We start from the raw sequence: 13,606 nt of genomic DNA on the forward strand, positions 1-13,606 counted from the left end.
ATAACAATTTAATTTTTTCAGGAAGTTCAGTACCTATATAAACATCATTCACCTGATTTTAATTAGTCAGAACATTTTAAACATGCTTTGGCTCATGGCTTACTGGAATTCACAAGCATAAGTTTGAAGGTATGATTATGAATTGCTTTGCATTTCAGTAAACAGATACTGTGCTACAGAAGTTCACATTATCAAATGCTAACACATTCTGTTGCAATATGCTCAGGGGTGAAAGTAATTTAAAGGACTTACCGGTACTCCAGAGTCCTAAGCAGGGGGGCATGGCCTCAACCAGAAGGGTTGGGGCCTTTAAATACCCAGGCGCTTTAAATAAAGGCTTAAAGGCCTCGGGGCTCCGGCTGCAGCTGGGAGCCTCAGGGCCTTTAAATCACCCCCAGAGCTACCAGCTGTAAAGGCGGCTGGGAGTCCCAGGGCTCAGGGGTGATTTAAAGGGCCCGGAGCTCCGGCTGCTACTACCGCAGCAGAGCTCCAGGCCCTTTAAATCACCACCAGAGCCCTACCACTGGCTCCAGTCCTAGTTGGCAGCCAGTATCAAGCGGAGTGCCCCAAGGCTCGGTCCTGGGGCCGGTTTTGTTCCAAATCTTCATTAATGATCTGGAGGATGGCGTGCACTGCACACTCAGCAAGTTTGCAGATGACATAAAATAAGAGGAGAGATAGATACGTTGGCGGTTAGGGATAGGATACAGAGGACCAGACAAATGAGAGGATTGGCCAAAAGAAATCTGATGTGGTTCAACAAGGACAAGTACAGAGTCCTACACTTAGGACGGAAGAAACTCATTCACCGCTACAGATTAGGGACCGAATGGCTAGGCAGCAGTTCTGCAGAAAAGGACCTAAGGGTTACAGTGGACAAGAAGCTGGATATGTGCCCTTGTTGCCAAGAAGGCTAATGGCATTTTGGGGTGTATAAGTAGGGGTATTGCCAGCACATCAAGGGACGTGATTGTTCCCCTCTATTCGACATTGGTGAGGCCTCATCCAGTTTTGGGCTCCAGACTACAAGAAGGATGTTGAAAAATTGGGAAGCGTCCAGCGGAGGGCAACAAAAATAATTAGAGGACTGGAACACATGAATTATGGGAAAAGGAGTACTTGTGGCATCTTAGAGACTAACAAATTTATTAGAGCATAAGTGAGCTGTAGCTCACGAAAGCTTATGCTCTAATAAATTTGTTAGTCTCTAAAGTGCCACAAGTACTCCTTTTCTTTTTGCGAATACAGACTAACACGGCTGTTACTCTGAAACATGAATTATGAGGAGAGGCTGAGGGAACTGGGATTGTTTAGTCTGCGGAAGAGATGAATGAGAGGGGATTTGATAGCTGCTTTCAACTACCTAAAAAGGGGGTTCCAAAGAGGATGGACCTAGACTGTTCTCAGTGGTAGCAGATGACAGAACAAGGAGTCTCAAGTTGTAATGTGGGTGGTTTAGGTTGGGTACTAGGAAAAACTTTTTCCCTAGGAGAGTGGTGAAGCACTGGAATGAGTTACCTAGGGAGATGGTGGAATCTCCTTCCTTTGAGGTTTTTAAGGCCTGGCTTGACAAAGCCCTGGCTGGGATGATTTATTTGGGGATTGGTCCTTCTTTGAGCAGGGGGTTGGACTAGATGACCTCCTGAGGTCCCTTCTGACCCTGATAGTCTATGATTCTATAGTTCTATGATACCCCAGGGCTTCGGTAGCGGGGCTCAGGTAGAGTTTTAAAGCGCCTGGGCTCCGGCCACTGTGAGGAGCCCCGGGCCCTTTAAATTGCCGCCGGAGCCCTGCTGCTGGTACCCCAGGTCTCCGGCAGCAGGGTTTGGGAGGCGATTTAAAGGGCCCGGGGCTCTGGCTGCTGCAGGGAGCCCAGGGCCCTTTAAATTGCCAGCCTGGAGAAGCCGGTCCAGTCCAGCATGGTGTACTGGCTTTTGCCAATACGCCGTACCGGACCGTACCAGCTTACTTTCATCTCTGAATATGCTGCATTATTACATTGCATTGAATCTTTTCCTAGGCCAATTTTAATAGATATCACTACCAAGTAGTATAAGGGGAAACAAAGTAATTTAGTATTCTAGTATGGTCCTGGAATGAGATCTAAATCTTGAGAGGTCTGGCTACTTGGACCAGATTCTTTTTAAAAAGAGGCAGCCTTAGATAAACAAATTACTAGATGGTAAGAACATAAGACTGGCCATACTGGGTCAGACCAAAGGTCCATCTAGCCAAGTATCTTGTCTTCCAGCAGTTGCCAATGCCAGGTGTCCCAGAGGGAATGAACAGAACAGGTAATCATCAAGTGATCCATCCCCTGTCACCCATTCCCAGCTTCTGGCAAACAGAGGTTAGGGACACCATCCCTGCCCATCCTGGCTAATAGCCATTGATGGACTTATTGTCTATAAATTCATCTAGTTCTTTTTTGAATCCTGTTATAATCTTGGCCTTCACAACATCCTCTGGGAAGGAGTTCCACAGGTTGATTGTGCCTTGTGTGAAAAAAATACTTCCTTTTGTTTGTTTTAAACCTGCTGCCTCTTAATTTCATTTGGAGGCCCCTAGTTCTTGTGTTATGAGAAGTAGTAAATAACACACCCTTATTTACTTTCTCCGCACCAGTTATGATTTTATAGATCTCTACCCTATCCCCCTTAGTCATCTCTTTTCCAAGCTGAAAAGTCCCAGTCTTATTAATCTCTCCTTATATGGCAGCCGTTCCATACCCCTAATCATTTTTGTTGCCCTTTTCTGAACCTTTTCCAATCCCAATATATATTTTTGAGATGGGATGACCACATCTGTATGCCCTATTCAAGATGTGGGTGTATTTTGCCACCTTACTGTTTACCCCTTTTTCCAGATCATTTATGAATGTTGAATGGTACTGGTCCCAATACAGACCCCTGGGGGACAGCACTATTTACTTTTCTCCATTCTGAAAACTGACCATTTATTCCTTCCCTTTGTTTCCAATCTTTTAACCAGTTATGAATCCATGAGAGGAGCTTCTGTTTCATTCCATGACTTCTTACTTTGCTTAAGAGCCTTTGCTGAGGGACCTTGTCAAAGGTTTTCTGAAAATCTAAATACACTATAACCACTGAATCTCCTTTGCCCACATGCTTGTTGACCACCGCAAAGAATTCTAATAGATTGGTGTGGCATGATTTCCTTTTACAAAAACCATGTTGACTATTCCCCAACAAATTATGTTCATCTATGTGTCTGATAATTTTGTTTACTATATTGTTTACTACTTTACTATAGTTTCAACCAGTTTGCCCGGTACTGAAGTCAGGCATACTGGCCTGTAATTGATGGGGTCACCTCTGCAGCCCTTTTTAAAAATTTGTGTCACATTAGCTATCCTCCAGTCATTTGCTACACAAGCTGATTTAAATGATAGGTTACAGACTACAGTTAGTAGTCCTGCAATTTCACATTTGAGTTCCTTCATAACTCTTGGGTGAATACCATCTGGTCCCGGTGACTTATTGCTGTTTAGTTTATCAATGTGTTCCAAAACCTCCTCTAATGATACCTCAATCTGGGACAGTTCCTCAATAAAATAAGAAACTGAATTAGGCACTGATAATTAAACACTAACAAGAAATTCATCATTAGCACACAACTGTGTATTACTTGAGTTACCTTGATATATGGATTAATCTCATGTCACCACACACAAAGTCCAAGGATATTATTAGTTTATAATAATTAATCTCACAATATGGAAACATTGTGATCTATTTGTTAGCTAATAATCCAAATATAATTAAAATATAATAGTAGTATATTTTCCAAACAGCAGCTTTATTATAACCGTTGTAGTATCTGGATTACTCATTCAATTAAAAATAGAAAAATTTGTGATACTGTTCACTTTATCAAAATACATTCTGTTAGAATTGAATGAAATTCTGTACCCTGCTTTCAACGTAATGTTGCACCTTAGTGTGCAAAGCTGCAATGCAGGGCCTTGTGGAGTGGTTTCCGTTTAGATAAGAAACTGATGAAATGCACACAGATTAATCCATGATGTAATTAATTTATTTACAGAAATATACACCTGATAAATCCTGATTCCTTTAACTGCAGTAGAACACATATAGAGATCAGGATTTTGCAGAAAACTAAGTCAGATAGTCAAGAAATGACTGTCCCTCTGCCTCACATTTATATAAAATGTCCCTGCTTTCCCATTCCAAATGCTGAAACACACAGCCTTGTTACAGCCCCTGCATTAGCACTTCAGGAGACCCCATTACCTCCCCCAGCCAAACAGCTTACAATATTTCCTGGATGTTAGCCACTTCCTTTGTATCCAGCTATAGTCTCAGTTGTTTCTGCTGTTAGCTTTGCCACATCTATACATTTTAAGGCAGTGAGTCTGTGATTGTCTTCAATTCAAGACTACTGATGGCAGGCCAGGAGCCCCTTTCAGCATAACAGCATCATTCTTTCATGTGTCACAATTAAATGGAAAAGCACCTGGAGGCTGACAGTTTTTGAATGATATAGCGGCATATTTCAGCCTAAAACACCAAGATACAATGCATTGAATTGTGATATATTTTGTTCTATGTTTCTTAATAAGAAAGTCATAAGGATTACAAATATACTCTTAAAAGAAAGCTTGGAATTTGAAGCACAATTCTGCAACAAGGGATATCTGGGGAACCACAGAACACATAGAACTCTGTCCATAATATTGTGAAGCACACAGAACAGGATTAGAGCAATCCAGAATCCTACGTATGCCATGACATGGAGAAAGCAGAGGAGCCTTCAGTATTTCCCGCAACAGCCAGATTGGATCTGTTTAAGGGGTAGATCAGGCTGCTATACTCTTCCTGAGGGTGGATTGATTTAAATCACCAATTTTAATAATAATTCAAATCAACAAGCAGGAAAACTTGATTTAAATCACTGATTTCTAAACATGTTTTGGATTTGTACTTTTTAGCTATTTTCCTAAAGAAAGATGGATCTTCATTGATTGATAGCCCTTAAAACATGTTGATTTGAAGCCTTTTTTGTGAATTTTGTTCTGCTTTTTGCTAACTAAGAGGATACAATACATTGATTAACATTTATTTAAGCAATTATATAGCTTGATTTGTGTAGCATCCCTATCCACCTGGTTACCTCCTTTAGTGCCAACCTCTTTACAAGTTTTGATGGACAGGCCTTAGTTCTTCTGGACCCCACCACCCACTCAGCAAGGTGTAACTTCTTTTTCTTCCTATATTAATTCATTTGGTGGTGCCTCCACCTCCCTTGTTCTTTCTTGGCAGAGTCACCAGGGCAGGTTGGGAGGAAAATTCTAATCACAGGGTAACCCCTACTTACTTGCCCTATAGTTGGAGACTCCTAAGAAATAATGCAAACACAGTAATTATATTAAATAGGAGATAAATATAACATAACAGGGCAAAACACTACTCTTGGGGTCACAGGTCACCATGCTGATGATACCCAGGAATTTTGCCAGTCATGTGACCTGATATAGCAAGTGTAAAATTAGTGTTCCATAGCTACGCATACTATGTTGGGGCCCTTTATAACCTTTGACAATGATATCTTCTGTGCAGCAATTCGCAGTGCAGCTGACTGGGTTCAGTACAGTCCAAAGGACTCACAAATGGGATAAGGTGGTAAGTCCTTCCTTGGATTTAATAGGCAGCAAGTAACAAAATCCCCATAACTTTACTCCCCAGCTTGAAGACATAGCTCAGGGAGTAAAGGGTATCCCAAACAATTTCCCTGACTGGCTAACTAAAAGATTGTGCACTCACAAACTCTGTGAATGATTGTCAGGTTCAGAGATGACTCTGGATCCTCAGTCACTGCAGGGGGCTGCAGTGATGATCACTGCTGGCTGGCATCCTCTCCATGCAGAAATCAGGCTGCTTCTGGTCCCAGGATTTCCCCTCACCACAAAGGGGTGCAGGGCATAAGGTACACATTACAAAACTATACTAAAATCCAAACTTTAGTCTCCCACCCCAGCGCTCAGACACACTCACTGCAGGCAGCAATCCTGGACTATCAGCAGGGCTGCCCTAAGCTCTACAAACTTTGAGTGGGAAAGGCTCAAGCTGAGGGACCTTGCTTTCAGGTCTCCAGAGGCCAGTTCTCAGGGGGAATCCTGCATGCAGCCTGACACTCACCAGCTCCCCACACAGCCAGTCCTACCCTTTCCCTGGCTGGCTCTAGACTGCTTCAAAATGGCTTCTCTCCTCTCTTGAGCTCCTTGGGAAGGGCATCTCACTCCCTATTGGTTGCTGAGCAGACTCTAAGTCTGCCTCGGTTCCCACTCCCTACCAGGGATAGCGTGCTTCTCCCTGAACTACCAACACACATAGCCCCAGGAATCTAGGTAAGCTACTTGGGGGTATCACTTGCATTCATTCAGATTCTTAATCTTTACATCTTTTATTACATTAGAAAATGGTGAAAGATACATTTCTTATTTACTAGATGCTGATTAATTTTTTACTTGTGATATATGTCAAGCTCTATTTGGATGGAAATTCAAATTCAATTAAAATGCACAAAACCAGCATTTTACTTGTATTTTATTTTATTAATTAAGTGAAAGTATATTCACTGTTCGGGATACATAAGAAGAAAAGTTTCAGAGTAGCAGCCGTGTTAGTCTGTATTCACAAAAAGAAAAGGAGTACCCGTGGCACCTTAGAGACTAACAAATTTAAAGTTTATCAAAACATACTTTGCATTTAAAACTGAATTGAATAAAGGAATTTTTATCTGTGGTTAGTTAATTTAACAGATTGGTTCTGTACATTAAGTTCTTAAAGATCTTAGAACTAGTAGATCTCATCCTCTCACACCTAGTTCTTATTCATAGACTGGAAAAGGACAACAAGCTTTCCTGCTTATTTTTAAAATTCCTACTTGGTTTCTTAACTTCCAGTGAACTAGTTATTGAGTTGAGCTAGTTGAATAAACAGAAACAAAGGAAATATTCTCTTTGACCCTGCAGAAGGGGCTGTTCTGTGAAAAGCTGGTTTAGCACTTCAGTAAACTTGTGCTTCCAAGGATTTAGCCACTGACTTCCACCAGTTCTTTGGTTTGATTTTTTTAAAAGCTTGGTAGCAAATATGTATCGCTTAATATGATTTTTTAAATTAAATTTAAATTTAAATTAGACCTTAACCTATGTTGTCAATTTCAAAGTATTTTTAAATATTTTTTTAAAAAAATACATCTGTATTTAATTTAAATTAAAGATATCCTATTTTTTAAAATCTATTTATTTTTAATGGCTGATTTTTATCCAAGCAGCTCTTCCTCCTGCACACAAAGTTCTCCAATGTTATGGCATAAAATACACAACACATTTTGGGAGTAACATTTGTAGTAATAATAGTGTGTCCTGGGGAATGTCCTTTAACCATTCTGTACCCCGCCTTCCTATCTATAAAAGGGAAATAAGATGACTTACCCGCCTTGTAAAATCCTGATATCCTCAAGTGAAAGTTGCTATAAACTATAAATTATTGACAGGTTTCAGAGTAGCAGCCGTGTTAGTCTGTATTCGCAAAAAGAAAAGGAGTACTTGTGGCACCTTAGAGACTAACAAATTTATTAGAGCATAAGCTTTCGTGAGCTACAGCTCACTTCATCGGATGCATTTGGTGGAAAAAACAGAGGAGAGATTTATATACACACACACAGAGAACATGAAACAATGGGTTTATCATACACACTGTAAGGAGAGTGATCACTTAAGATAAGCCATCACCAACAGCAGGGGGGGGGAAGGAGGAAAACCTTTCATGGTGACAAGCAGGTAGGCTAATTCCAGCAGTTAACAAGAATATCAGAGGAACAGTGGGAGGTGGGGTGGGAGGGAGAAATACCATGGGGAAATAGTTTTACTTTGCGTAATGACTCATCCATTCCCAGTCTCTATTCAAGCCTAAATTAATTGTATCCAGTTTGCAAATTCCTCAAGAGCTTCTTTTCCATGGGTCCAGATGATGAAGATGTCATCAATGTAGCGCAAGTAGAGTAGGGGCATTAGGGGACGAGAGCTGAGGAAGCGTTGTTCTAAGTCAGCCATAAAAATGTTGGCATATTGTGGGGCCATGCTACCAATGTGATATATGCCATCATGTGCCAGCAATGCCCCTCTGCCATGTACATTGGCCAAACTGGACAGTCTCTACGTAAAAGAATGAATGGACACAAATCAGACGTCAAGAATTATAACATTCAAAAACCAGTTGGAGAACACTTCAATCTCTCTGGTCACTCGATCACAGACCTAAGAGTGGCTATACTTCAACAAAAAGCTTCAAAAACAGACTCCAACGAGAGACTGCTGAATTGGAATTAATTTGCAAACTGGATACAATTAATTTAGGCTTGAATAGAGACTGGGAATGGATGAGTCATTACGCAAAGTAAAACTATTTCCCCATGGTATTTCTCCCTCCCACCCCACCCCCCACTGTTCCTCTGATATTCTTGTTAACTGCTGGAATTAGCCTACCTGCTTGTCACCATGAAAGGTTTTCCTCCTTTCCCCCCCCTGCTGTTGGTGATGGCTTATCTTAAGTGATCACTCTCCTTACAGTGTGTATGATAAACCCATTGTTTCATGTTCTCTGTGTGTGTGTATATAAATCTCTCCTCTGTTTTTTCCACCAAATGCATCCGATGAAGTGAGCTGTAGCTCACGAAAGCTTATGCTCTAATAAATTTGTTAGTCTCTAAGGTGCCACAAGTACTCCTTTTCTTTTTATAAATTATTGTTGTTTTTGTTAATTTGGAGGAACAGCAGAAACTGTTCTTAAATGTTAAAATATAAAAATCTTATATATATTCTAAGTCATAGTAATTTATATATAGTTTAAGTTGTTATTTAATGTTTAGACACTAGCAACATAATTGTGATGGGTTTGATCACAGAGACCCCCTTGGGACTGTCACCTGATGTGCTGGAATTACCTATGAGCCCATTTTTTAATGCCAGCTTGGGACTTACAGAACCCTGCCTTTTTGAGCCAGACACACTAGTCTGCTGCAACACAGACCCAGGTCTGGTCCATGCCCTCAAAGTTGCAGACTTTAATCAAAAACTGCTCAGCAAGTCACCTATCTCCAGCACCCAGACACCCAGCTCCCAATGAGATCCAAACCCCAAATAAATCCGTTTTACTCTGTATAAAGCTTATACAGGGTAAACTCATAAATTATCTGCCCTCTATAACACTCATAGAGATAGATGCACAGCTGTTTGCTCCCCCTGGTATTAATCACTTACCTCTGGGTTTACTAATAAACTAATAAACAAAAGTGATTTTATTAATTATAAAAAAGTAGGATTTAGGTGGTTTCAAGTAATAACAGATGGAACAAAGTAAGTTACCAAGCAAAATAAAACAGAACACGCAAGTCTAAGCCTAATACATTTAAGAAACTGAATAGAGGTAAATTTCACGCTCAGAGATGTTCCAATAAGCTTTTTTCATAGACTTGACTCCTTCTTAGTCTGGGCCCAACCCTTTCCCTTGATACAGTCCTTATTCCAGCTCAGGTTGTAACTAGGGGTTTTCTCATGACTGCCACCCCCTTTATTGTGTTCCACCCCCTTTTATATCTTTGGCACAAGGCAAGAATCCTTTGTCTCTCTCTGAGTTTCCACCCTTCATTCTAAATGGAAAAGCACCAGGTTTAAGGGGATTCCAGTATCATGTGACATGTTCACATGTCCTGCGAGATTTCATTACTCACTGGCACCCATGTACACAGGAAGGCTTACAAGTAAACAGAGCCATTTACAACCAGTTGTCCTAGTTAATGGGAGCCATCAAGATTCCAAGCCACCATTAATGACCCAAACATTGCATAGATACAATAGGACTTCAGAGTAATACTTTATACTTCTAGCTTCAGATACAAGAATGATACATTCATACAAATAGGATGAACACACTCAGTAGATTATAAGCTTTGTAATGATATCTTACAAGAGACCTTTTGCATAAAGTATATTTCAGTTACATTATATTTACACTGATAAACATATTTCCATAAAACATATAGAGTGTAATATCATAATAAAGTTTAGACAAGCTGACAAAATATCAAATGATAAAAAAATCATACAACTAAGGGAAAATTAAATTACACACACTTTATATATATATATATATGTACAATATTAGAATATATAGTTTGTTCTTTCTTGCAAATAAAACACTTTTAATGTGATGTTAGCACTCCTGTTATAAACCTTAACCCAGCAAGCTTTCCTGAAACCTTATAATGGAGAATAAAGGTTTTACATACATTTTAAAGAAAAATGTGTCACATCTTTATTTTCCCATTTAAGTTGTAACAGTTTCAAGATCTAAAGATTATTGCTAAGGCCTAAAGGCATTCCATAGGGATAGAAGAATCTCTTTTAAGCTGCAATTAATATACAAAAAGAGAAGGAGTACTTGTGGTACCTTAGAGACTAGTACTCCTTTTCTTTTTGTGAATACAGACTAACACGGCTGCTACTCTGAAACCAGTTAATATACAGAAACATAATATTAATTGGTTAGGAATTACTTCTTGGATGGTATGGGGACCTGAGAGGGCAGTCTTAATGTTACAAAATCCTGTTTAATGGTACAGTTGACATGGTTGACAAGTATTTGGGTGATTATTGCTAGAAACAGAGAATAACTGGGAACAGTACAGAACTGAGCATTGAGCATTAGTTGTACATTTAAATCTATATCATTGACTTCATGTCATGTAGAAATAGGTAATATATCTGCGTATGTAAGAAGATAGCTATAGATATATATAATATAATGAAAAATCATGGTTGTTTATAGAAGCAAGAGAGACACTATTTGGTGAAGAGGTATTAGTGGATGGATGTGAAAACATTATAGAGAGAATGAACTATTCACACAAGAGTGAGGCTGAATAATTATTCAGTCCGATCTGCAAATGAGTGAACATGCACTCATTTCTTCACAGGGTGAAAAGACAATTGCTTTTTAGCATCTAATATTTTAGTGACTAATTTATAAATATATTATACATTAATCTAATATCCCTCTAGAATTATCAAGGATATTGCTTGTTTCTGCTATTAGTAGAGGTTGGGGAATACTTTATTGGATTTTTGTTTAATCAACAAAGTTTTAATTGACAATTATTTTGCACTACCCATTGCAAGTGAGTTAGAAGAAGTATATATTTGTTAAGAACAACCCTGGATGGTAGCTTAAGCTATACTAATTCAGGAAAAAAAAGGGGAATTTTTTTAATGGAAACAACTTACCTAGGCATGTGATGGGTTCTCAGTCACATGACAACTTTAATAATGTGACTAGAGAGCCCAGCTGGGGCAGTGGGTGGATTCTGTTCAGAGTCTAAAGGCTTAAAACATGTGGGCTCATTGAGGTAGGCTCCAAACAGACCTGGAGAGTGTCCAGCCAGGAGCCACTCTACTGGAAGAGCAGGATGTGAGAGAGTGTGAGTATGTGAGAAATTCCTTTTTGCAGAAAACCCCTTAAACATTTTTCTAGTGTAGAGAAGTCCAAAAAGTCACCCTTTTGTATGGAATTATCTACTAGAAGGTAAGGTAAGTTTTACCAGAAAAAAAGCAAATATATATTTAAACCACAGAGTCTGAAATACACTTGTATATTTCCTATCTGATAGAGAAGATAGTAGAAAATCAAGAGAGTAGTGATCATGGTATTGGTCAGGGCAATACAGAAGTAGGTTATACATGAATTAGAGGCTAATGCACCTCATACTCCCATGCAAATATGGGCTAGGATTTGAGCAACTTCTATATAACTTGCAGTGAAGAATGATATTTTTATGTAATGTTCCTTTTAGTGATGTTTTGTGGAAGCATAACTCTGAATTGAATAGTCCTGATGGGGATCTTCTTGATCTGCTTTAATATGGACCTAATTGTGTTATTAGTCTGTTAAACCTTTTTTTGTTTTTTTAAAAAAAGTCCTGTATAATTGAAAATCACCATTTATATCAGTGTTGCTACACTGTTATACAATTTCAAGAGATCTTGTACAAAGTGAATTATGTAAGGTGTCAATGGAAGTTACAATCTGTCAAGTATGATGATCCTGGTTAAATCCATGTATCATCTTTGTATCTAAAGTTATTCAAACATATGTTCCTAGGTGACACCCCCCAGATAGATTTACATCAGGGCTAGACAGTTATGTGTTGATGGCTCATTAGGGACTCTCCATTCTCACAGGTTTCAGAGTAGCAGCCATGTTAGTCTGTATTCGCAAAAAGAAAAGGAGTACTTGTGGCACCTTAGAGACTAACAAATTTATTAGAGCATAAGCTTTCGTGAGCTACAGCTCACTTCATCGGATGCATTACTAGTAAAAGCTTATGCTCTAATAAATTTGTTAGTCTCTAAGGTGCCACAAGTACTCCTTTTCTTTTTCCATTCTCACAATGGGCCATTGAAGAAACTCAGTAGGCCCTTGCTGCGGATGCCTCAGACGGCATGGGGACAGTGGTCGCCCTTGTGATTCAGCAAACCATGTAAGGAGATATGATAAGGACATGTGACCTAAGACTAACTTTCCATGTTCATGTGACCCTGGATTCTATCTTGGACTGGTAACTTTCCATATACTTAGGCTGAAGGTATATAACTGGAGACTCTGACATTACTTCTTTGTCTTCTTTTCCTGTTTCATTTCTCTGGACTGGATTTCTAACAAGGAAGCTTTGAACAGGGACTGATGACCCCCAGTCTGTTGGGTGAATCCAGAGAGACATTTGCAAGTCAGCAATCTATTCCATCACTGCTACAAACCTGAAATAGGGATTTTGCAATCATTTGTATGTATATGATCTATTAACCATTTTAACACTATTCTTTTCTTTTATTAATAAATCTTTAGTTTACTAAGGATTGGCTAACAGTGTGATATTTGGGTAAGGTCTGTGATACATATTGACCTGGGGGGTAAGTACCTGATCTTTTAGGATTAGTAGAACCTCACATATGGTGAAATGGGTTTTCAGTAATCCCTCACTATATTAGACCTGTTTCTCTGGATGGAAGCCAAGGGCTGGAATGCCTAAAAGGGACTGTGTTTTGTTTCTGATTAACCAATGTGGTACTGCAGAAGCTCTTTTGTTACTGGCTTGGTGAATCTAATTATAGAATAAACCACCAGTTTGGGGAGATTGTCTGTCCTATTTCTTACAGTCTTTCCTGAGCATGGCATTCTCAGTGTGGTCCATTCCAGGCACCTGGTCACAGTCATGATTTTTTTTTTTTTAATTGGAACCACCCATACCAGTACAGTGAGCAGTTACAACATCTCCTATTTTTTTGAATGGAAAATACTGCTAGTGCTTCAGTAGAATTTATTATTGTAAGTATTAAATGTTGACCAATGCAAGTCGCCATGATGTGAAATTAAGGATACTGGAGCTGGTCACAATGTCACAGTGTAATTTGGATTTTCAGTTGTACATCAGTGAATCTAATGTATATGACTTTCAGACTAAGTAAGTGGCTTAAAGAAAGACACTATATGGTGTGTTTATTTAGTTT

This window comes from Dermochelys coriacea, chromosome 3, assembly GCF_009764565.3.
Source record: "Dermochelys coriacea isolate rDerCor1 chromosome 3, rDerCor1.pri.v4, whole genome shotgun sequence".
NCBI classification, from domain to species: Eukaryota; Metazoa; Chordata; order Testudines; family Dermochelyidae; genus Dermochelys; species Dermochelys coriacea.